Genomic DNA, 25,141 nt, shown 5'->3' with positions numbered 1-25,141 from the left:
TAGCTGTTTCTAGAGAGGGGGGGTCAATTCAAACCAACAGTAACTTTGTTCCCCACTGAAGCACTTTAGAAAAGTACAATAGTCCTGCTACATGTAGAGAAAATAGCTTGTTTGTGTGTCCTCTTTCACACAGAGAAGATCTGCTGGTGTTCCAGTGACATCGACCCCTCTTGATGCTGTGAAAATAGCGCCTGGCTCCCAAATGCCACCCTAACCCCTATATAGTGCACTACTTTCAACCATAGCTCTATGAATAGGGTGCCATTTGGGACACTCAGCGTGTCATATCCCGCTGCCTAAGGGTAAAGGTCAATGGGGTCCTTTGTCACAAAGAACTCAGCCGTGGGACTTCCTTATCCAGGTCATTTCCATGTAAAGGACCCATGAGCACCAACATGTGAAGTTCATAGGAGCATGTACAATTGGGTGCCGGATGAAAGCTAAGAGTCTATGAAGACATATACACTGAGGGACATTGACTGACCAGGTGAATCCAGGTGAACGCTATGACCCCTCATTGATGTCACTTGTTAAATCCACTTAAAATCAGTGTGGATGAAGGGGAAGAGACAGGTTAAAGAACGATTTTTAAGCCTTGAGACAATTGAGACATGGATAGTGTATGTGTGCCATTCAGAGGGTGAATGGGCAAGACAAAATATTTAAGTGCCTTTGAACGGGGTATGGTCATAGGTGCCAGGCGCACCGGTTTGAGTGTGTTAAGAACTGCAACGCTCCTGGGTTTTTCACGCTCAACAGTTTCCCATGTGTATCAAGAATGGTCCACCACCCAAAGGACATCCAGCCAACTTGACACGAGTGTGGGAAGCATTGGAGTCAATATGGGTTAGCATCCCTGTGGAATGCTTTTGACACCTTGTAGAGTCCATGCCCCAAGGAATTGAGGCTGTTCTGGAGGTCAAAAGGGAGTGCAACTCAATATTAGGAAGAAGTGGATACTTTTTATAGCTACTGTTTACAGGCCTCCTGGGCCGTATACAGCGTTCCTCGCTGTACAGCGTTCCTCCCTGAATTTTATATCAGACCTTGTAGTCATGGCAGATAATATTGTAATTGCTGGTGACTTCAATATTCACATGGAAAAGTCCACAGACCCACTCCAACAGGATTTCAGAGCTATTATTGACTCAGTGGGTTTTGTCCAACATGTCTCTGGACTCATTGCCACAGTCATACCCTGGATCTAGTTTTGTCCCGTGGAATAAATATTGTGGATCTAAATGTTTTTCCTCATAATCCTGGACTTTTGGACTACCATTTTATTACGTTTGCAAATCGCAACCAATAATCTGTTCAGACCCCAACCAAGGATCATCAAAAGCTGTCCTATAAATTCTCAGACAACCCAATGATTCCTAGATGCCCTTCCAGACTACCTCCACCTACCCAAGGACGTCTGAGTAAAAAAAAATATTTAACCACCTAATTGAGGATCTTAAAAACCTTTTCTCAATACAGGGGGTGCTGTTTCCACTTTGGAAAATATCGTCTCCAAATTAAACTGCCTCATACTCAATTCCTGCTCGTACAATATGCATATTATTATTACTATTGGATAGAAAACAATCTCTAGTTTCTAAAACCGTTTGAATTACGTCTGTGGGTGAACCAGAACTCTTTCTACAGCGAAAATCATGACAGGACATGCGAAGCTCTGAAAAATAGTCTCTGATCTCGGATCAGTTTTAAGCTCTGTGTGTGCCCTATGGATCGAAATGAACTGCACCCGCCTTCCCCTGGATGTCAGTAACCAATGAGAAGTGGAATGGCGTCTCTACGTGTTTCTCAGAGTTTATAAAAGGCAATGGAGTGAGATGTCCCTTCTTTTCGACGCTCGCCAGGACGCAAGGGAGGACATCAGAATGGCATGCTCAAAAGCTCTCGTTATTGACCAAAGATCTATCCGTCTGTGATTTAATTCGATATAGGTGTTAGAAACATCATAACGAAGTTATTTGAAACCGATTTATATCAGTTTATGCGAGTATATTGCTATTTTTCGGAATTTCCTTAGTATTGCGTTTGAGGATTTGGACATGTGTGTGCCGTGTAGCTATCGTTAGCTGCTAGTTCCGAAGTTGAAGAGGTCGTTTTACAACAAAGCAACGATTCTTTTGGACAAAGGACACATTGCCCAAGATACTGATGGAAGCTCGTCCAAAAGTAAGAGTTATTTATGATTTTATTCCGTATTTATGTGGAAAAATGTAAACGCAGTTGTCGGCCATTTTTTGCGGCACTAGTCTGGCTGTAACTCACAATGTATGTCTTGTAACGTTAATTTAAAAAATCTAAATCAGCGGTTGCATTAATAACCAATGAATCTTTCATTAGCTGTCCAACCTGTATTTTTTTAGTCAATCTAATCGATAAATAATCGTAAACATAGGTGCCTTTCCAAGATGGCGCCGGCCAGAATGCATGCCATGTTTTGACAGATTACATTGCATAACCACGATTTGTGATGCTAAATATGCACATTTTCGAACAAACTCTATATGCATTGTGTAATATGATGTTACAGGACTGTCATCTGAAGAATTCTGAGAAGGTTAGTGAAAAAATTAATATATTTTGGTGGCGATAACGTTATCGCCCCTTTTGCATTGATTCAATGCTGGGGTGATGTTAGCTCATGTGGTATGCTAATATAACGATATATTGTGTTTTCGCTGTAAAACACTTAGAAAATCTGAAATATTGTCTGGATTCACAAGATCTGTGTCTTTCGATTGCTGTATGCTGTGTATTTTTCAGAAATGTTTTAGGATGAGTATTTTGGTAATTGACGTCGGTCTCTGTAATTATTCCGGCTGCTTCCAACGCTATTTCAGATTGCAGCTGCAATGTAGAACTGTGATTTATACCTGAAATATGCACATTTTTCAAAAATAACATATGCTATACCATAAATATGTTATCAGACTGTCATCTTATGATGTTGTTTCTTGGTTAGTGGCTATATATATCTTTATTTAGTCGAATTAGTGATAGCTACTGATGCAGGAAAAAAATGGTGGGAAAAAAAAGTTGTGTCTTTTGCTATCGTGGTTAGCTAATAGATTTACATAGTGTGTCTTCCCTGTAAAACACTTAGAAAATCTGAAATATTGTCTGGATTCACAAGATCTGTGTCTTTCGATTGCTGTATGCTGTGTATTTTTCAGAAATGTTTTAGGATGAGTATTTTGGTAATTGACGTCGGTCTCTGTAATTATTCCGGCTGCTTCCAACGCTATTTCAGATTGCAGCTGCAATGTAGAACTGTGATTTATACCTGAAATATGCACATTTTTCTAAAAAAACATATGCTATACCATAAATATGTTATCAGACTGTCATCTTATGAAGTTGTTTCTTGGTTAGTGGCTATATATATCTTTATTTAGTCGAATTAGTGATAGCTACTGATGGAGTAAAAAACTGGTGGAGTAAAAAAAGTGGTGTCTTTTGCTAACGTGGTTAGCTAATAGATTTACATATTGTGTCTTCCCTGTAAAACATTTTAAAAATCAGAAATGATGGCTGGATTCACAAGATGTTGGTCTTTCATCTGGTGTCTTGGACTTGTGATTTAATGATATTTAGATGCTAGTATTTACTTGTGACGCTATGCTAGGCTATGCTAGTCAGCTTTTTTACTGTGGGGGGTGCTCCCGGATCCGGGATGAGTACCAAGTAAAAGTTAATTTAACCTTGCGTAATACCCTAGATGCAGACACACCCCTAAAAACTAAAACATTTGTCACAAGAAATTTGCTCCCTGGTATACAGAAAATACCTGAGCCCTGAAACAAGCTTCCAGAAAATTGGAAAAGAAATGGCGCTCCACCAAACTGGAAGTCTTCCGACTAGCTTGGAAAGACAGTAACATGCAATATCGAAGAGCCCTCACTGCAGCTCAATCATCCTATTTTTCCAACCTAATTGAGAGACAATCCAAAATGTATTTTTGATACTGTCGCAAAGCTAACTAAAAAGCAGCATTGAATCAAATCAAATGTTATTTGTCACATACACATGGTTAGCAGATGTTAATGCGAGTGTAGCGAAATGCTTGTGCTTCTAGTTCCGACAATGCAGTAATAACCAACGAGTAATCTAACCTAACAATTCCACAACTACTACCTTATACACACAAGTGTAAAGGGATAAAGAATATGTACATAAAGATATATGAATGAGAGATGGTACAGAACGGCATAGGCAAGATGCAGTAGATGGTATAGAGTACAATATATACATATGAGATGAGTAATGTAGGGTATATAAACATAAAGTGGCATAGTTTAAAGTGGCTAGTGATACATGTATTACATAAAGATGGTAAGATGCAGTAGATGATATAGAGTACAGTATATACATATGAGATGAGTAATGTAGGGTATGTAAACATTATATTAAGTGGCATTGTTTAAAGTGGCTAGTGGTAAATTTTTACATAAATTTCCATCAATTCCCATTATTAAAGTGGCTGGAGTTGAGTCAGTATGTTGGCAGCGGCCACTAAATGTTAGTGGTGGCTGTTTAACAGTCTGAGGCCTTGAGATAGAAGCTGTTTTTCAGTCTCTCGGTCCCTGCTTTGATGCACCTGTACTGACCTCGCCTTCTGGATGATAGCGGGGTGAACAGGCAGTGGCTCGGATGGTTGTTGTCCTTGATGATCTTTATGGCCTTCCTGTGACATCGGGTGGTGTAGGTGTCCTGGAGGGCAGGTAGTTTTCCCCCGGTGATGTGTTGTGCAGACCTCACTACCCTCTGGAGTGCCTTACGGTTGTGGGCGGAGCAGTTGCCGTACCAGGTGGTGATACAGCCCGACAGGATGCTCTCGATTGTGCATCTGTAGAAGTTTGTGAGTGCTTTTGGTGACAAGCCAAATTTCTTCAGCCTCCTGAGGTTGAAGAGGCACTGCTGCGCCTTCTTCACAACACTGTCTGTGTGGGTGGACCAATTCAGTTTGTCCGTGATGTGTACACCGAGGAACTTAAAACTTACTACCCTCTCCACTACTGTCCCGTCGATGTGGATAGGGGGGTGCTCCCTCTGCTGTTTCCTGAAGTCCACAATCATCTCCTTTGTTTTGTTGACGTTGAGTGTGACGTTATTTTCCTGACACCACACTCCGAGGGCCCTCACCTCCTCCCTGTAGGCCGCCTCGTCGTTGTTGGTAATCAAGCCTACCACAAAAGAGGGTAGCGTTCACTTCAGCAGTGATAAACTTCTTTGATGAAAAGATCATGATCGTTAGAAAGCAAATTACGGACTCCTCTTTAAATCTGCGTATTTCTCCAAAGCTCAGTTGTCCTGAGTCTGCTCAGAACTGCCAGGACCTAGGAAAAATGGAGACACTCAAGTTTTTAGATCCTGTATCTCTTGACACATTCATGAAAATAGTCATGGCCTCTAAACCATCAAGCTGCATACTGGACCCTATTCCAACTAAACTAATGAAAGAGCTACTTCCTGTGCTTGGTCCTCCTATGTTGAACATAATAAATGGCTCCCTATCCACCGGATGTGTACCAAACTCACTAAAAGTGGCAGTAATAAAGCCTCTCTTGAAAAAGCCAAACCTTGACCCAGAAAATATCTACATTGGCTTCCTGTTAAGGTTATGGCTGATTTTAAGGTTTTACCGCTAACCTGCAGTACGTACCTACACGTATGCTACGGTCACAAGACGCAGGCCTCCTTACTGTCCCTAGAATTTCTAAGCAAACAGCTGGAGGCAGTGCAGGCTTTCTCCTATAGAGCTCCATTTTAATGGAATAATCTGCCTATCCATGAGAGAGATGCAGACTCGGACTTGACCTTTAAGTCTTTACTGAAGACTCATCTCTTCAGTAGGTCCGATGATTGAGTATAGTCTGGCCCAGGGGTGCAAAGGTGAACGGCAAGGCACTGAAGCAACGAACTGCCCTTGCTGTCTCTACCTGGCCGGCTCCCCTCTCTCCACTGGGATTCTCTGCCTCTGACCCTATTACGGGGGATGAGTCACTGGCTGTCTAGTGCCCTTCCATGCTGTCCCTAAGAGGGGTGCATCACTTGAGTGGGTTGAGTCACAGACGTGATCTTCCTGTCCGGTTTTGCACCCCCTCATGCTCATGCGGTGGAGGAGATCTTCGTGGGCTATACTGAGCCTTGTCTCAGGGTAGTAAATTGTGGTTGAAGATATCCCTCAAGTGGGTGGGGTTATATCCTGCCTGGTTGGCCCTGTCCGGGGGTATCGTCAGACGGTGCCACAGTGTCCCCCCGACCCACCCGTCTCAGTCTCCAGTATCTATGCTGCAATAGTCTATGTGCCGGAGGGATAGAGTCAGTCTGTTATATCTGGTGTAATTATCCTGTCTTATCTGCTGTGTTGTGCGAATTTAAGTATACTCCCTCTAATTCTCTCTCTCCCTCCCCTCCAGAAGCACCTGAGCCCTAGGATCATGCCTCAGGACTTCCTGGCCTGATGACTCCTTGCTGTTCCCACTCCACCTAGTCGTGCTGCTGCTCCAGTTGCAACTGTTCTGCCTGCAGCTACGGAAACCTGACCTGTTCACCGGACGTGCTACATTGTTTCAACACTCTCTCTACCGCACCTGCTGTCTAACTCTGAAAGCTCGGCTATGAAAAGCCAACTGACATTTACTCCTCAGGTTCTGACCAGTATCACGCTCTACAACCACTGTGATTATTATTTGAACCTGCTGGTCATCTATGAACATTTGAACATCTTGAAGAACAATCTGGCCTTAATTGCCATGTACTCTTGTACTCTCTACCCGGCACAGCCAGAAGAGGACTGGCCACCCGTCAGAGCCTGGTTCCTCTCTAGGTTTCTTCCTAGGTTCCTGCTTTTCTATGGAGTTTTTCCTAGCCACTGTGCTTCTACATCGCCAGCCGTTTGGGGTTTTAGGCTGAGTTTCTGTATAGCACTTTGTGACATAGGCTGATGTAAAAAGGGCTTTATAAATACATTTGATTGATTGATTGTATATACAGTCCCAATCAAACATTTGGACACACTTACTCATCTAAGGTTTTTTCTTAATTGTACTATTTTCTACATTGTAGAATAAAAGTGAAGACATCAAATCTGTCCATCATTACTTTAAGACATGAAGGTCAGGCAATGTTGAAAATTAAGAACTTTTAAAGTTTCTTCAAGTGCAGTTGCAAAAACCATAAAGCGCTATGATGAAACTGGCTCTCATGAGGACTGCCACAGGAAAGAGTTACCTCTGCTGCAGAGGATATGTTAGAGTTACCAGCCTCAGAAATTGCAGCCCAAATAAATGCTTCGGAGTTCAAGTAACAGACACATCTCAACATCAACTGTCCAGAGGAGACTGTGTGAATCAGGCCTTCATGGTTGAATTGCTTCAAAGAAACCATTACTAAAAAGGACACCAATAAGAAGAGACAATTTTTTTTAAATTGAATATCCAAAACATACAATATACTTGCAGTGAAGCCGCTCAACAACTACACCACACCAGTCATCCAACAGACTCCCATTTAGAGCGACACACAGAAGCATCCAGGGTCAGCGCCCTGCTCAAGGGCACGTTGACAGATCTCCCACAAGGCAAAAAACGTGAACCCTAACCTTCCAAGATCCCCCCACAGTTCTCCAATAGCTGTCCCTCAACCACCTGAGACCCATCCCACAGTCAAAAAAAAGGACATCAAGGACAACTAAAATCATAACAGCAAAACCAACTGTATATTTTGAGTGCATGTCTGGCACTATTACATGTGTATGCGTGTATTTGAATGAGAGTGTGTGTATATGCATGTGTATAAACACCTGCACGTCATCAGCCTCAGGCAAACCAGCATCAGCTGTAAAAGCACTGCCCTTCAGTGTCATTCAAACTTACTTTTTATCATGTTTTATTTTGACTTATCTTTGACCATCATTCTATCTCCCGCAAAGCAAATCCACTACCGCTTGACTCCAATTCCACATCCCAGCCCATTCCACCTATCTCTCTCTGCTTGTCACCCTCTTCGGGAATTCTACACGGAAGAAGAGACTTGCTTAGGCCAAGCAATGGACATTAGACCTGTGGAAATCTGTCCTTTGGTCTGATGAGTCCAAATTTGAGAATTTTGGTTCCAACTGCCGTATCTTTGTGAGACAAAGAGTAGGTGAACGGATGATCTCCGCATGGTTCCCACCGTGAAGCATGGAGGTGGTGGTGTGATGGTGCTCTGGCTGGGCCACTCAAGGACATTCAGAGACTTGTCCCAAAGCCACTCCTGCATTGTCTTGGCTGTGTGCTTAGGGTCGTTGTCCTGTTGGAATGTGAACCTTCGCCCCAGTCTGAGATCCTGAGTGCTCTGGAGCAGGTTTTCATCAAGGATCCCTCTGTACTTTGTTACGTTCATCTATCCCTCGATCCCTACTAGTCTCCCAGGCCCTCCTGCTGAAAAACATCCCCACTGCATGATGCTGGCCTTAGAATCGGGTTAACCCTAACCACACTGCAAACCTTAGGGTCAGGCTACCTTTAAATTCAGACCAAAAAGCTCCTGTCTGCTTTCATGAACTTATACGATATAGCCAATTTTGACTTTGTGGCTGTTTTATCTAGTGGAAACCCAATTGTAGGCTACAGAGAAAAGTGGTTCGGCTTTCAGACAACTTGCGAATAGGAAGAACTTACCAGGTGTTTCTGATTAATAAACAGTGCCACGCTGGTGGGTGGTAACATTTAAATAAATAAAACCCAGCCTTGAAATGAACCGTAATCTGAAAAGAATTTGCACGTAATCTCATAGGAAAAGACAAGTAAGACTCACAGAAACATCTGAAGTAACACATTCGGATTTGGCACTTCCAAGTCCAAATAAATCATACTTTGACTAAACCGATGACTTGACTTACATCATAGGTAAACTCTGTCCATCGTCATTTATCTTGAAAAAGTGGATTTCTACTGTTGTGGGCGATTAAGATATGTTCTAATTGCTCTCCCTCATGAGATGGGAGGAAAATTAAAGTTCACAGAAGTAACAAGTAAAGTTAGACATATCATGTAGTTAGTGTTTTCACTGATATCAATTTTTTTATGAAGTGATTAAAACTCTAAATTCCGTGACCAAATCGGTAATGGAATTTCAGAAAAATCTGAAAAGGAATTTCTGCAATTGAATTCGCTACAATGGGAAATCATATTAGTCACAAATCACAGTTGGGTTCACAAGTTTGGACAGCACAGTACAGTGCGGTACAGTACAGCACAGAAAAGTATAGTTAAGTACAGTACAGTACACAGTAGAGCACACTAATCTACTGTACTCTACCGTGCTGTACTTTGATGTCCAATCTTGTGAAACATTGTCACGATCGTCATGGGAAGAAGTGGACCAAAGCGCAGCGTGTTACGCGTTCATTGTATTTATTTATTTAATGAACACCGACAACAACAAAACACGAACGTGACGTTCTGCAGGGCAAAACAAAATAACAACCAATTAAAAAATAAGATCCCACAAATGAAAGAGGGAAAAAGGACTGCCTAAGTATGATTCCCAATCGGAGACAACGATAGACAGGTGCCTCTGATTGGGAACCACACTTGGCTAAAAACAAAGAAATAGAAAACATAGAAATAAAGAAACTAGAATGCCCACCCCACATCACACCCTGACCTAACCAAATAGAGAAATAAAACGGCTCTCTAAGTTCAGGGCGTGACAAACATAGACGCGATGTTCGTTTAAGATTTGGTCCGACCCGGACCAATCAAAGTTGGTCTTGTTTGGAAGAAGAGCTCATTAAAATAGCTCTTAGAATACCCAAATATGCAAAAGAGGATATTGCATATTTATACATTTGTGCATCAACTTAGTATTCATCATGAAGAGAATGACATTCATATACATAATTAAGCATTCTGTGTAGTACAGATTAGGGACCAATGATGAAATTCCGTTACCGGGTGTAAATCCTCTTCACTTACTGTAGTTCCATAAACAAAAGAGATGTTTTCAAAGTCAAGGTATCATGTCATAGCTGACATTCCATTCTTCTGCAGACATCTTTGAATCTTAATTCAGAGGAGATATTTATAGGAGTTTTTGGAAATTCTGTTTCCAAACTTACTATCTGCACAGTTCCTCCAGTAAATGTGTTTTTGTAAAATGTTCAGTGTAAATTATTAATGGTAGTTCCTGGTTAGAGATCGACCGATTAATCGGAATGGACGATTAATTAGGGCCGATTTCAAGTTTTCATAACAATCGGTAATCTGCATTTTTGGACACTGATTATGGCCGATTACATTGCACTCCACGAGGAGACTGCGTGGCAGGCTGACTACCTGTTACGCGAGTACAGCAAGGAGCCAAGGTAAGGTGCTAGCTAGCATTAAAATGATCTTATAAAAAACAATCAATCTTAACATAATCAATAATAAACTACACATAGTTGATGATATTACTAGTTTATCTAGCTTGTCCTGCGTTACATATAATCGATGCGGTGCCTGTTCATTTATCATCGAATTTAACAAGCGCATTTGCGAAAAAAGCACTGTCGTTGCACCAATGTGTAAATAACCATAAACATCAATGCCTTTCTTAAAATCAACACACAAGTATATATTTTTAAACCTGCAATTTAGTTAATATTGCCTGCTAACATGAATTTATTTTAACTAGGGAAATTGTGTCACTTCTCTTGCGTTCTGTGCAAGCAGAGTCAGGGTATATGCAGCTGTTTGGGCTGCCTGGCTCGTTGCGCACTGTGTGAAGACCATTTATTCCTAACAAAGACCGTAATTCATTTGCCAGAATTGTACATAATTATGACATAACATTGCACAACCTTCAATGTAACAGCAATATTTAGACTTAGGGATGCCACCTGTTGGATAAAATACGGAACAGTTCTGTTTTTCACTGAAAGAATAAACGTTTTGTTTTCGAAATTATAGTTTCTGGATTTGACCATATTAATGACCTAAGGCTCGTATTTCTGTGTGTTCTTATATTATAATTAAGTCTATGATTTGATATTTGATAGAGCAGTCTGACTGAGCGGTGGTAGGCAGCAGCACGCTCATAAGCATTCATTCAAACAGCACTTTCCTGCATTTGCCAGCAGCACTTCGCTGTGCTTCAAGCATTGCGCTGTTTATGACTTCAAGCCTATCAACTCCCGAGATTAGGCTGGCAATACTATAGTGCCTATAAGAACATCCAATAGTCAAAGGTATATGAAATACAAATGGTATGGAGAGAAATAGTCCTATAATAACTACAACCTAAAACTTCTTACCTGTGAATATTGAAGACTCATGTTAAAAGGAACCTCCAGCGTTCATATGTTCTCATGTTCTGAGCAAGGAACTTAAACGTTAGCTTTTTTGCATGGCAAATATTGCACTTTTACTTTCTTCTCCAACACTTTGTTTTTGCATTATTTAAACCAAATTGAACATGTTTCATTATTTATTTGAGACTAAATAGATTTTAGTGATGTATTATATTAAGTTAAAATAAAAGTGTTCATTCAGTATTGCTGTAATTGTCATTATTACAAATATATATATATATAAAAACCGGCCGATTAATCGGTATCGGCTTTTTTTGGTCCTCCAATAAATCGGTATCGGCGTTGAAAAATCATAATCGGTCGACCTCTAGCCCTGGTGCATATTGTTTGTTAAACTTTGAAATTAATGTGGCCTCCGGAGTGGCGCAGGGGTCTAAGGCACTGTTCCACTAGAGATCCTGTGTCTCCTTTTGGAATGGAATGCAGCCCGCAGTCCGTTATGATTCTTATTTTGATTCCCATTAGCTGCTGAAGAAACGGCAGCCATTCTTCCCGGGGTCCACACAAAACACAGGACACTAATGGAAAAGAACAGCAACACAAATTTAAACTAAGAACACTATGACTTAAGAACAATATGACTATTTAAAAACCAGACAAGAGACCATTCTCCACTGATCTAGCCTTGTGTGACTGTAATCCCACTATCGCTAAATCAGGCTACGGGCAAAAGGGCAACTCTGACCCGCTTACTATGAGGGAAGCCTTAAAGTCCACGGCATGCAACCTTCAACTTCACTTCTCCATCATTTCGAACAATTACTGTGATACGCAGTCGTTTAACTTACTTCATTTAAATTCACTGACTAAATCACTGTAAAATGAGAGTGTCTGTTAAATGACTAAAATGTCCATTTAAACTGATGGCAAACACAGTAGATAGTTGGAAGGGCTACTAAGATGAAAGTTTCTGGGGAAAACTACAGTATGTCTGAATAAAAGGTAATTGAGTTGCTGTATTGGAGACCAACCAATATCCTCCACAGCACTTTTATCAAAAGGGTTCTGAGAAACAGGTCAGGCAAGCTTTTCAAAGACAGACCACTTGAGCCATGACATCAGCTCTTCTTCTAAAGCAGGAGAGAGAGAGAGAGAGACAAAGGAAGAGTGAATGGGCAAACAAGGGAAATAGAAAAGGGAGAGAGTTGGAGAGAAGAGGTAATAAAATAGAGAGGGGGAGAGAGAATGTGCGACCCCTGTTCTGTACTTTCGAGAGAAACCGTATCGCATTCTCCAAATCCCAGATGGCCCGCCTAGATCCTGCACCACTCCCCTCAGTAACTCTAACTGGCAGGTAGCAGGTGCAGCCACATACAGTGGGGAGAACAAGTATTTGATACACTGCCGATTTTGCAGGTTTTCCTACTTACAAAGCATGTAGAGGTCTGTAATTTTTATCATAGGTACAGTTCAACTGTGAGAGACGGAATCTAAAACAAAAATCCAGAAAATCACATTGTATGATTTGTAAGTAATTCGTTTGCATTTTATTGCATGACATAAGTATTTGATACATCAGAAAAACAGAACTTAATATTTGGTACAGAAACCTTTGTTTGCAATTACAGAGATCATACGTTTCCTGTAGTTCTTGACCAGGTTTGCACACACTGCAGCAGGGATTTTGGCCCACTCCTCCATACAGACCTTCTCCAGATCCTTCAGGTTTCGGGGCTGTCGCTGGGCAATACGGACTTTCAGCTCCCTCCAAAGATTTTCTATTGGGTTCAGGTCTGGAGACTGGCTAGGCCACTCCAGGACCTTGAGATGCTTCTTACGGAGCCACTCCTTAGTTGCCCTGGCTGTGTGTTTCGGGTCGTTGTCATGCTGGAAGACCCAGCCACGACCCATCTTCAATGCTCTTACTGAGGGAAGGAGGTTGTTGGCCAAGATCTCGCGATACATGGCCCCATCCATCCTCCCCTCAATACGGTGCAGTTGTCCTGTCCCCTTTGCAGAAAAGCATCCCCAAAGAATGATGTTTCCACCTCCATGCTTCACGGTTGGGATGGTGTTCTTGGGGTTGTACTCATCCTTCTTCTTCCTCCAAACACGGCGAGTGGAGTTTAGACCAAAAAGCTCTAGTTTTGTCTCATCAGACCACATGACCTTCTCCCATTCCTCCTCTGGATCATCCAGATGGTCATTGGCAAACTTCAGACGGGCCTGGACATGCGCTGGCTTGAGCAGGGGGACCTTGCGTGCGCTGCAGGATTTTAATCCATGTCGGCGTAGTGTGTTACTAATGGTTTTCTTTGAGACTGTGGTCCCAGCTCTCTTCAGGTCATTGACCAGGTCCTGCCGTGTAGTTCTGGGCTGATCCCTCACCTTCCTCATGATCATTGATGCCCCACAAGGTGAGGTCTTGCATGGAGCCCCAGACCGAGGGTGATTGAACTTCTTCCATTTTCGAATAATTTCGCCAACAGTTGTTGCCTTCTCACCAAGCTGCTTGCCTATTGTCCTGTAGCCCATCCCAGCCTTGTGCAGGTCTACAATTATATCCCTGATGTCCTTACACAGCTCTCAGGTCTTGGCCATTGTAGAGAGGTTGGAGTCTGTTTGATTGAGTGGGTGGACAGGTGTCTTTTATACAGGTAACGAGTTCAAACAGGTGCAGTTAATACAGGTAATGAGTGGAGAACAGGAGGGCTTCTTAAAGAAAAACTAACAGGTCTGTGAGAGCCGGAATTCTTACTGGTTGGTAGGTGATCAAATACTTATGTCATGCAATAAAATGCGAATTAATTACTTAAAAATCATACAATGTGATTTTCTGGATTTTTGTTTTAAATTCCGTCTCTCACAGTTGAAGTGTACCTATGATAAAAATTACAGACCTCTACATGCTTTGTAAGTAGGAAAACCTGCAAAATCGGCAGTGTATCAAATACTTGTTCTCCCCACTGTAGCTGTAGTGGCGGGACACTGTAACGCCATCCCTCCCTGGGTAATCAATCAAGTGAAAATGCGATGATTGTCCCATTAATGTATGGTTATATTTAAGCCGCCCCTCCGGACTGTTTATTGGCTAGCTCGTCTTAGTGGCATCCATTCAAACGCCAAGTTGCCAACTGTTGATTCCCATTATGAGTTTCATTGGACTAGGTTGGATTTCTCTCTTGTTTACACACAAACACACGTTACAAAGTAGTTTCCAAATACACACACCTACCTCCAGAATTACACACAAACCCACACACTAACACTTCTGCAAACACGCAAACACGCAGACACACACCCCAGACTCGCTCGCAGGTACACGGTATGCGGTTCCCGTAGTGATAGCTGTCAGGACCCGGTGCGAGAAACAGTCACTAATAATCACCAGAACCCAGAAGATGAGGCAGACACAGTAGTTCTAGAGATGGTGGTTTAATTAAAGAACAAAATCTTCAGGCCAAAATCTAAATCCACAATGTCCAAAATAAAGCCAAGAGGCACAAAATGGATATCCTCAAAAATACAAAGAAAACTCCACAAAGTGGTAAAAAACAGCAGGGAAAAACAAACCTCAAAAGACTACTCAAAATTACACAAGAACTAAACCAGAGAACCTCTGGAAAATCCAATCCGAGAAATATATGTTTCACACAAAAAGGCTTGGTCTGGGGCTGGGTGCTAACATACAAACACTGAGCAAAGAACTGAGGAACACACAGGGTTTAAATACAAACAAGGGAACGACCTACAGGTGCAAACAATAAAAGAGCAAGGAAAAAACAAAAGGTTCAAAAAAGGTGCAATGGGGACATCTAGTGACAAAACCAGAACAGTCCTGGCCAAAACCTGACAGATAGCATTACACAGTATTCATCAAAAACAAAACACATCGGAACTGAACAGGAAGAGGGGAAGGCATTAAAATGAGTGTGTGTGTGTGTGTGTGTGTGTGTGTGTTTGTACGTGCATGTGTGTGTCTAAATGACTAGACTGACAACGGGAAGTCACCACAAGGCCTTTCACTTTTTCTCATTACGTCATCCCTTTAATGGTGGGTGGGACCGAGTTACAGTAAAAAAAGTGATTCAATCCTCTTGAACATTTCCTGTCAGATCGCTGGGCATGAGTGAGCTCACTGAGCTACCGTATGTCAGACACAGTGGCTGTGAAAAGAGACTACCGTATCGTGTCTGACTTAAATAGCCTTCATGACAGTTCAGCTGTTCTATGTGGCGGCATTCATTTCACCAATTGAATATGCCATGAAATGCCATCAACTTTCTTTAAAAAATTAAAAATCTAATGTAAAACAAGTCATTTATTTTGTGCTACTGCATATAACAAATAGAATTGATCAACTAATGTGATGCAAAACACCCTGATCAAGGCACAGTGATGCCGAAACGTTGGTAAATACCCATTAAATTGCTGGGAGTTTATACATGGAGTGTGCAAATTTATTTTGATAGTTTATGCAAAACATAACCAACATCATATGATCACCATCAGGCTGATAATTATTATAAGTTTAAGACTAATCAATAACTGCCTACTATGGCAAATGTTAAGACTGATTGCCATTGTTGAAGGGCATAGCAGTGAGTGAAGGAAGTGAAACCCCAGTAATGCTGCAACAATTGGCCAGGGTAATCTTCTTCATGTGCACTAAGCCTTTTACGCCCATGCAGTGGGGGTGGTGTAATGACACGAGTCCATTCTGCTAGAGCCCAGTGAGTGAAGGGAGGTTAATGAGCATTTGAATCCAAAGGAAGGTGTTTTCTTCAGTGAAAGTGAATGGGTGACAACAATTTAAAATCCATTTTGACACTGTATTCATTTTAAAATGTTCAAAGGAAGAAGAGGGCATTATTTGGTAGGTATGAAAACTGGAGAAAACATAACTTAATTTACTCAATGTCTGGTTTTCCAAGTAGGCTATAATCGTTTCACTCAATATCTCCTACACAACTTACAAAGTAAACATGGATGGTGTTGATTGCTGGCTTGGCTAATGATCACCTAGTCCAGGGTTTCCCAAACTCAGGCCTGGGCACACCAGCACCCTGGGTGCATGGATTGGTTTTTGCCCTAGCACTAACACATCCGATTCAAATAACCAACTCATCATCAAGCTTTGGTAATTTGGGGTTCAACATGGGTTATTCTAATAGCTTTAAAGTTCTTTGAAGAACCTTAGTGTTCTTGGCACTGACAATTGCCCCCAAAAGGTTCTTCCATGGGAGGTGGGGTTCATCGAGGAACCTCCTTAGTTGGTGGGGGTTCTTGCAGGAAGCTAACACACCAGAGGATATACCCATTATATTTGGGGCTCTGTGGGAGTTTACCTCATATTTGGATTTTTTTATTCTGCTTTGCCACTAAAATCATAATAAACACTGACAACTAAAATATGTTATTGTTATGCGTAGTATTATTATTAAGGGGTAGGTAAAAAATTTACCCAAAAAGGTTATTCGAGGAACCATTAAAAGGGGTTCTTAAAAGGGGTTCCCCCACAGTTTCAATTTGAAGAACCCCTAAAGGATACTCCAGGAACCTTTTCTTAGAGTGTAGGGCAAAAATATAAAAATGTACACCCAGGGGCAACCTGGTCTCAGAGCATTTTGTAATATTCTGTATGTAAACCCGAGATCCTTCAATTAGTATGATATGATACGTTTTGTATGGTATGTATTAATTTGTGGATGTCCATCCCCCATCACGTATTTATATGTTATGAAATACAATTTGTATTATATGTTACGAGTTTGCAAACGTATGATATCTTCAGAATTCTAGCTAGGTGGCTAACGTTAGCTAGGTGGCTAACATTAGCTAGGCTAGAGTTAGGGTTAAGTTATGCGCTCACCCATCCAATACTTTAAATTTTGCCTTAAGTAAACATCTGTCTTATGTAACCATAACAAATGTAACATATTACACTAATTTGAGTGTGCCGGATTTACATTTACTATGTCACGTCTAGTCTATGAGACCAGGCTGCCAGCGGGGGCACCGGGACCGAGTTTGGGAAACACACAAGCAAGAACAGTGCAACAATGTAATTATTGTATTCAACAAGAAATCCACTTTCTACTCACAACCCCCTGGGCCCGTCTCCACTAATGAGTTTAATGATGGTCCTTGTCTAATTGTTATGTTAATTAACGTGGCCAAATATTGGCGCATCAACTCGAGAGCATCCTTTCTTGTTGAAGAAGGTCACGCTAGACTGGGTTACCGTAAACCTTCTTATCCATTGCCAAGAACTTGCAACACCGGTCCATTGGAATGTGATCAAACCCACTTAGATCGAATTGAAGTCGAGTCGTGTTATCTAGAAGTTGACAAGGAGAAACTTTTCAAATTTTTTGTTCAAATTATGGTGAGTGTTTTATAAATATGCTACAATATAGAACATTAATTGGGATACGTAACAACAACCATTCCGCTATGGCAGAGGACATTTAGGCTAAGCATCAGCACTGTTGTTTTCGTCAATGCATTCCCAAATAAGCAAACCGCAAAACATGATGTTCCGTTAATGTTGCCTTACTTTGAACATTGGCCACATTGCAGCCTTTTCTCAGGATATTGGATAATGTTTTGTCTCTGATATGAAACTCTGTAGATAACCTAGCTACAATAGCTGATGTGCGTTAATTGCAGTAGCGATAGCTTGCAGTGGCTGTTGCAATATTGCTTACCTCAAAGCGAACGCGGAGACATCTGAAGAAATTCGCTCTGCAACAAAATACTGTATCAACCTCGTCGACAGGAGCCTGCTTGGCCGGAATTAAAGTCCATACAAATCTGATATGAGACGGGAAAATGGACAGGGTATACGCTTTTGGCCAGCAGAATTACAAATGACACCGCACACCTGCCTCGTCGTCCTCAATTGGCTCGGTCCAATTTCAAATAAGCAAACGCGCATGGACGTTGATACCGCACCGTGCACGGCCAGGCAAAAGCAAGGCAACACCCTTTCTCCCGGGTCACTTGCTCTCACTCGGAGCTATGGAGATAGCATTGCAGTAAAACTGTCCCTTTACTCCTGACAAAACGCCGTCTCACCACGACAACACCTCTTGACTGAAGAGGGGCTAGCTGAAGAGGAGGAGACGAGAGCTCACATTGTTCCCGCATGATCGTTGCGCGTAGCGACGCGGCTGGGTGCCGCCAATCTGACAGCCCAGGAACAGCTCGCGTTTATCAGATATCATCCAATGGCTCGAGCCTGCCTCCTTGTTTCCCAGCGAAAAGGCGGTTGTATGCGAGGATGATGCTATATGCTGTGTGCACCTCCATGTGTAAAATGGCCTAGTGCAGTAGCCTATGGTGCAGTTCATTGGCCCCTTCCGTAGTCATGGCAACGACCCTGGTTCAATTATGTGCTCTTCTGGGAGGATGGAATGGAGATGAGAGATGTGCAGGTCACCTATAACAGGGCAAAATGTCATTCCCCTACCTCTGCATATAGTTTGCAAAAGACCAGCACATGTGCTTACAATGCAGTGGCCTATATTGGAGCCTGTAGCCTATACGGCCTGTTTCTCTGCACTACTGGTTAGGATGCACAATGAGCCTGCAGTGTATGATCCATAGCTAGAGAAATAGAGCACCTGCAGAAGATAAGTTATCTATCAAGATTTGCATTTTATCAGGCATTGCAAACACACACACACATACATCCATATTGTATCACCATGGCCATCAAAGTATACCAAAAATATTACATGTTGTACACACAGTGAGTTTTGAAAGCATGGTATAGCCTAACTCACACACACACCACTGAATTATTCAGATGAAGTGTAAGGGGGTTGCCCATGACCCATATAGATGTCCTCTGTGGTGTCTGGTCATGGCAGGGGAAAGCACATTGCTTTGAGAGCAGGGTTGACACATGCTGCATACACACAGTGGAAGCTTCATACTCACTTCCATTACCTTGGTCACTGTCCAAATGTCTTTGAAAGCTATATGCTCTGAATTAAATTAGATACGATACTCCCTGTGAAACATTGGGCATAATTTGTGTGAAGTGTTTCACAAAATGAAATGACATTGTACATTTCAGATTTTTGGGGGGGGATACGAGTGTCTGTGACCAACCAGCTATCGAAACCCAGGCTTCCCAACCAGCTCAAGAAGGTAAGGTGACAACTTTATCAGTCGCTATACTCTGCCAGCCTTCGATACATCACTCTGGGCCATTCAAGTGATAGAGATGACCTCAACTCCAGTGATTATTATTTGACACTGGTGGTCATCTATGAACATTTGAAACATTTGAAGAACGATCTTGCCTTAATGGCCATGTACTCTTATAATCTCCACCCGGCACAGCCAGAAAAGGACTGGCCACCCCTCAGAACCTGGTTCCTCTCTAGGTTTCTTCCTACACTGTAAAACTTTTCCCTGTAAATTTACAGCATTATACTGGCACCACAGTTGCCAGTTTAATACTGTAATTTTGCTTTACAGCAGTGATTCTGTAATAGTTTATAGTATTTTCCATAATATAAAAAGATATTACAGCATTCCTGCAGTAAATTTACAGCAAGGATGCTGTAATATGTTTTACAGTAAGGAAAATCATGCTATAAACTATATTACAGCATCACTGCTGTAAAGCAAAATTACAGTATTAAACTGGCAACTGTGGTGCCAGTATAATACTGTACATTTACAGGGAAATACATACAGTAATATACAATTATTTTACAGTACTAAGCAGCATTGCAGGTTGTCTTTAGAAGACAGCTCCCTGAAATGTAATATTGTAAGAAAAACAATACGTGTACAAATATATATTTATTCAATTTCATAACATGAATTTCATATGAATTGCACTTAAACCACAAAGAACAACATTTGAAAAGAGCAACAGTACAACTCCAGATAGTAGGGGAGAGAGATATACAGTGATAAAAACATTGACAAATACTAGCAAATAATGTACTTCACCATACACAAACCAAGACATCAGAATAGGTCATTCTTGAAAATACAGGATTATGTAAGAAAAAAATTTAATCTAAACAGATCAATGAAAAATAGGAAAACAACAGTTGAACAGGGAGACATTTTTACAAAAAACTATAACAAGAACTGCTTGCCTGCCTGTCTTTGAGAGAGAAATGACAAAAAGAGATTGAGAAAGAAAGAGGCTGAGAGAGAAGGATGGATAGAGAGGAGCGAGCAGGGCTAGACTGGAGCCAGAGTAGCACGCTACCGCAAGCCAACGCGGGCTCCGGGATGGCACAAGCAGATCATTTGCTGACCCAACCCGCATGGCAGGATTTCTGAGAGAATGAGAGATGCAAACAAGTCTCAAATAAATCTCGGTGGCAACTTGGTGGCATGCAGATTATCACCCCAATCTTCCTAACTCTGATCCTACTTAGAGAGAGAGATTGCTATTACTATCACTACTATCAATACTATCAATACTACTACTATCATCAATACTACTACTACTACTACTACTATCATCAATACTATTACTACTATTATCATCAATACTACTACTATCACTACTACTATCAATACTACTACTATTACTACTACTACTACTATCAATACTATTACTATCGCTACTACTACTATTACTATCACTACTACTATCAATAATACTACTATTACTACCACTACTACTACCAATACTACTGCTATTACTATCACTACTACTATCAATATTACTACTACTATCACCGCTACTATCAATAATATTAATATTACTATCACTACTAATACTATCACTATCACTATTACTATCACTACTACTACTATTACTATCCCTATCACTACTACTATCAATACTACTACTACTACTATCAATACTACTACTATCACTAATACTACCACCACTAGCAATACTACTGCTATTACTACCACTACTACTATCAATACTACTACTATTACTACCACTACTAATATCAATACTACTACTAGCAATACTACTACTATTACTATCACTACTACTATCAATATTACTACTACTGCTATCACCACTACTATCAATACTATTAATATTACTATCACTACTACTACCACTATCACTACTACTATCACTACTACTACCAATACTACTATTACTATCATTAATACTATAAATACTATCAATACTACTACTATCAATACTACTGCTATTACTATCACTACTACTATTAATACTACTACTATTACTACTACTATTAATACTACTACTACTGCCACCACTGCTACTGTCAATAATACTCCTACTACTATCAATACTACTACTATTACTATCGCTACTACTATCAATACTACTACTATTACTATTACTCGCTAGGTAAAAAGGCTATTACTATTACAACTGACAAATAAAGTTTGTGTTCATCAGGTGTGTGTGTTTGTGTACTCACATGTTGGAGTTTTTCCACTCAAACTCCGTCAGGTCTGCGAGAAAGCGTGTAACACGTGGGTCAATTGGCAATGGCTTCCTCTGAACGACCTTTCCGGTATTGCGGATCACTCCTGCTTTCACTGTGTATTTGGTTCTCTCAGGGGTTATTCGAGCCAGGAACCTGCACAACCCAACATAGAATATATTAAATCAGTTGAGGCATTGAAAAAATAACAATAAGAAATATCATTGCAATGTAACAAACAAATGCTAAATGTAAGTGTTGGATGAATGAATGTTCAATGTTTACCTCTGTATCAGCTCCAAGGTTGCAGAGGCCGACTTCTGGTATTCTATGCTAAAAACATAGAAAGTGCTGAAGAGCACAGAGGGCAGCAGCAAAGTTGGACTCATTGTCCAAAACACAGACCACTCTCCCCTCGATCGACACAATCCATTTTGAGGAAACCCAATAGAGTATTTCTTGAAATACACAAAAGTAAGGGTGTTAGTGTATACTTACTAGACATCTCTAGATAGGTACCGCAATACTATACACAGTTGAAGTCGGAAGTTTACATACACCTTAGCCAAATACATTTAAACTCAGTTTTTCACAATTCCTGACATTTAATCCTAGTAAATATTCCCTGTTTTAGGTCAGTTAGGATAACCACTTTATTTTAAGAATGTGAAATGTCAGAATAATAGTAGAGAGAATGATTTATTTCAGCTTTTATTTCTTTCATCACATTCCCAGTGGGTCAGAAGTTTACATACACCCAATTAGTATTTGGTAGCATTGCCTTTAAATTGTTTAACTTGGGTCAAATGTTTTGGGTAGCCTTCCACAAGCTTCCGACAATAAGTTGGGTGAATTTTGGCCCATTCCTCCTGACAGAGATGGTGTAACTGAGTCAGGTTTATAGGCCTCCTTGCTCGCAGACGCTTTTTCAGTTCTGTGCACACATTGTCTATAGGATTGAGGTCAGAGCTTTGTGATGGCCACTCCAATACCTTGACTTTGTTGTCCTTAAGCCATTTTGCCACAACTTTGGAAGTATGCTTGGGGTCATTGTCCATTTGGAAGACCCATTTGCAACCAAGCTTTAACTTCCTGACTGATGTCTTGAGATGGTGCTTCAATATATCCACATCATTTTTCTTTCTCATGATGCCATCAATTTTGTGAAGTGCACCAGTCCCTCCTGCAGCAAAGCACACCCACAACATGATACTGCCACCCCCGTGTTTCACGGTTGGGATGGTGTTCTTCGGCTTGCAAGCCTCCCCCTTTTTCCTCCAAACATAACGATGGTCATTATGGCCAAACAGTTATATTTTTGTTTCATCAGACCAGAGGACATTTCTCAAAAAATTACAATCTTTGTACCCATGTGCAGTTGCAAACCGTAGTCTGGCTTTTTTATGGCGGTTTGGGAGCAGTGGCTTCTTCCTTGCTGAGTGGCCTTTCAGATTATGTTGATATAGGACTCGTTTTACTGTGGATATAGATACTTTTGTACCTGTTTCCTCCAGCATTTTCACAAGGTCCTTTGCTGTTGTTATGGGATAGATTTGCACTTTTCGCACCAAAGTACGTTCATCTCTAGGAGACAGAACGTGTCTCCTTCCTGAGCGGTATGACGGCTGCGTGGTCCCATGGTGTTTATACTTGCGTACTATTGTTTGTACAAATGAACGTGGTACCTTCAGGCGTTTGGAAATTGCTCCCAAGGATGAACCAGACTTGTGGAGGTCTACGATTTTATTTCTGAGGTCTTGGCTGATTTCTTTAGATTTTCCCATGATGTCAAGCAAAGAGGCACTGAGTTTGAAGGTAGGCCTTGAAATACACCCACAGGTACCCCTCCAATTGACTCAAATTATGTCAATTAGCCTATCAGAAGCTTCTAAAGCCATGACATCATTTTCTGGAATTTTCCAAGTTGTTTAAAGGCACAGTCAACTTAGTGTATGTAAACTTCTGACCCGCTGGAATTGTGATACAGTGAATTATAGGTGAAATAATCTGTCTGTAAACAATTGTTGGAAAAATGACTTGTGTCATGCACAAAGTAGATGTCCTAACGACTTGCCAAAACTATAGTTTGTTAACAAGAAATGTGTGGAGTGGTTGAAAAACAAGTTTAATTGACTCCTATCTACAGTGAGGGAAAAAAGTATTTGATCCCCTGCTGATTTTGTACGTTTGCCCACTGACAAAGAAATGATCAGTCTATAATTTTAATGGTAGGTTTATTTGAACAGTGAGAGACAGAATATCAACAAAAAAATCCAGAAAAACGCATGTCAAAAATGTTATGAATTGATTTGCATTTTAATGAGGGAAATAAGTATTTGACCCCTCTGCAAAACATGACTTAGTACTTGGTGGCAAAACCCTTGTTGGCAATCACAGAGGTCAGACGTTTCTTGTAGTTGGCCACCAGGTTTGCACACATCTCAGGAGGGATTTTGTCCCACTCCTCTTTGCAGATCTTCTTCAAGTCATTAAGGTTTCGAGGCTGACGTTTGGCAACTCGAACCTTCAACTCCCTCCACAGATTTTCTATGGGATTAAGGTCTGGAGACTGGCTAGGCCACTCCAGGACCTTAATGTGCTTCTTCTTGAGCCACTCCTTTGTTGCCTTGGCCGTGTGTTTTGGGTCATTGTCATGCTGGAATACCTATCCACGACCCATTTTCAATACCCTGGCTGAGGGAAGGAGGTTTTCACCCAAGATTTGACGGTACATGGCTCCGTCCATCGTCCCTTTGATGCGGTGAAGTTGTCCTGTCCCTTTAGCAGAAAAACACCCCCAAAGCATAATGTTTCCACCTCCATGTTTGACGGTGGGGATGGTTTCTTGGGGTCATAGGCAGCATTCCTCCTCCTCCAAACACGGCAAGTTGGGTTGATGCCAAAGAACTCCATTTTGGTCTCATCTGACCACAACACGTTCACCCAGTTGTCCTCTGAATCATTCAGATGTTCATTGGCAAACTTCAGACGGGCATGTATATGTGCTTTCTTGAGCAGGGGGACCTTGCGGGCGCTGCAGGATTTCAGTCCTTCACGGCATAGTGTGTTACCAATTGTTTTCTTGATGACTATGGTCCCAGCTGCCTTGAGATCATTGACAAGATCCTCCTGTGTAGTTCTGGGCTGATTCCTCACCGTTCTCATGATCATTGCAACTCCACGAGGTGAGATCTTGCATGGAGCCCCAGGCTGAGGGAGATTGACAGTTCTTTTGTGTTTCTTCCATTTGCGAATAATCATAGAAACTGTTGTCACCTTCTCACCAAGCTGCTTGGCGATGGTCTTGTAGCCAATTCCAGCCTTGTGTAGGTCTACAATCTTGTCCCTGACATCCTTGGAGAGCTCTTTGGTCTTGGCCATGGTGGAGAGTTTGGAATCTGATTGATTGATTGCTTCTGTGGACAGGTATCTTTTATACAGG

The 25,141-nt window shown here is 41.3% G+C and overlaps 1 protein-coding gene across 2 annotated transcripts in view; it reads right to left on the bottom strand.

The window, feature by feature from the left end:
- Positions 1-18,628, bottom strand: part of LOC129841503 (sorbin and SH3 domain-containing protein 2-like) — a 109,186-nt gene extending 90,558 nt beyond the window's left edge. For both annotated transcript variants that reach the window (XM_055909797.1, XM_055909796.1), the window contains exon 1: positions 18,007-18,628. The gene's annotated coding sequence lies outside the window, so the exon portion shown is untranslated. The remainder of the gene's footprint in view (positions 1-18,006) is intronic.
- Between the last annotated feature and the right edge of the window lie 6,513 nt (positions 18,629-25,141).

This window comes from Salvelinus fontinalis, chromosome 42 (genome assembly GCF_029448725.1).
Source record: "Salvelinus fontinalis isolate EN_2023a chromosome 42, ASM2944872v1, whole genome shotgun sequence".
Lineage (NCBI taxonomy): Eukaryota > Metazoa > Chordata > Actinopteri > Salmoniformes > Salmonidae > Salvelinus > Salvelinus fontinalis.
The sequence above is the reverse complement of the archived record's forward strand: the minus strand, read 5'-3'. Positions and strand labels throughout refer to the sequence as shown.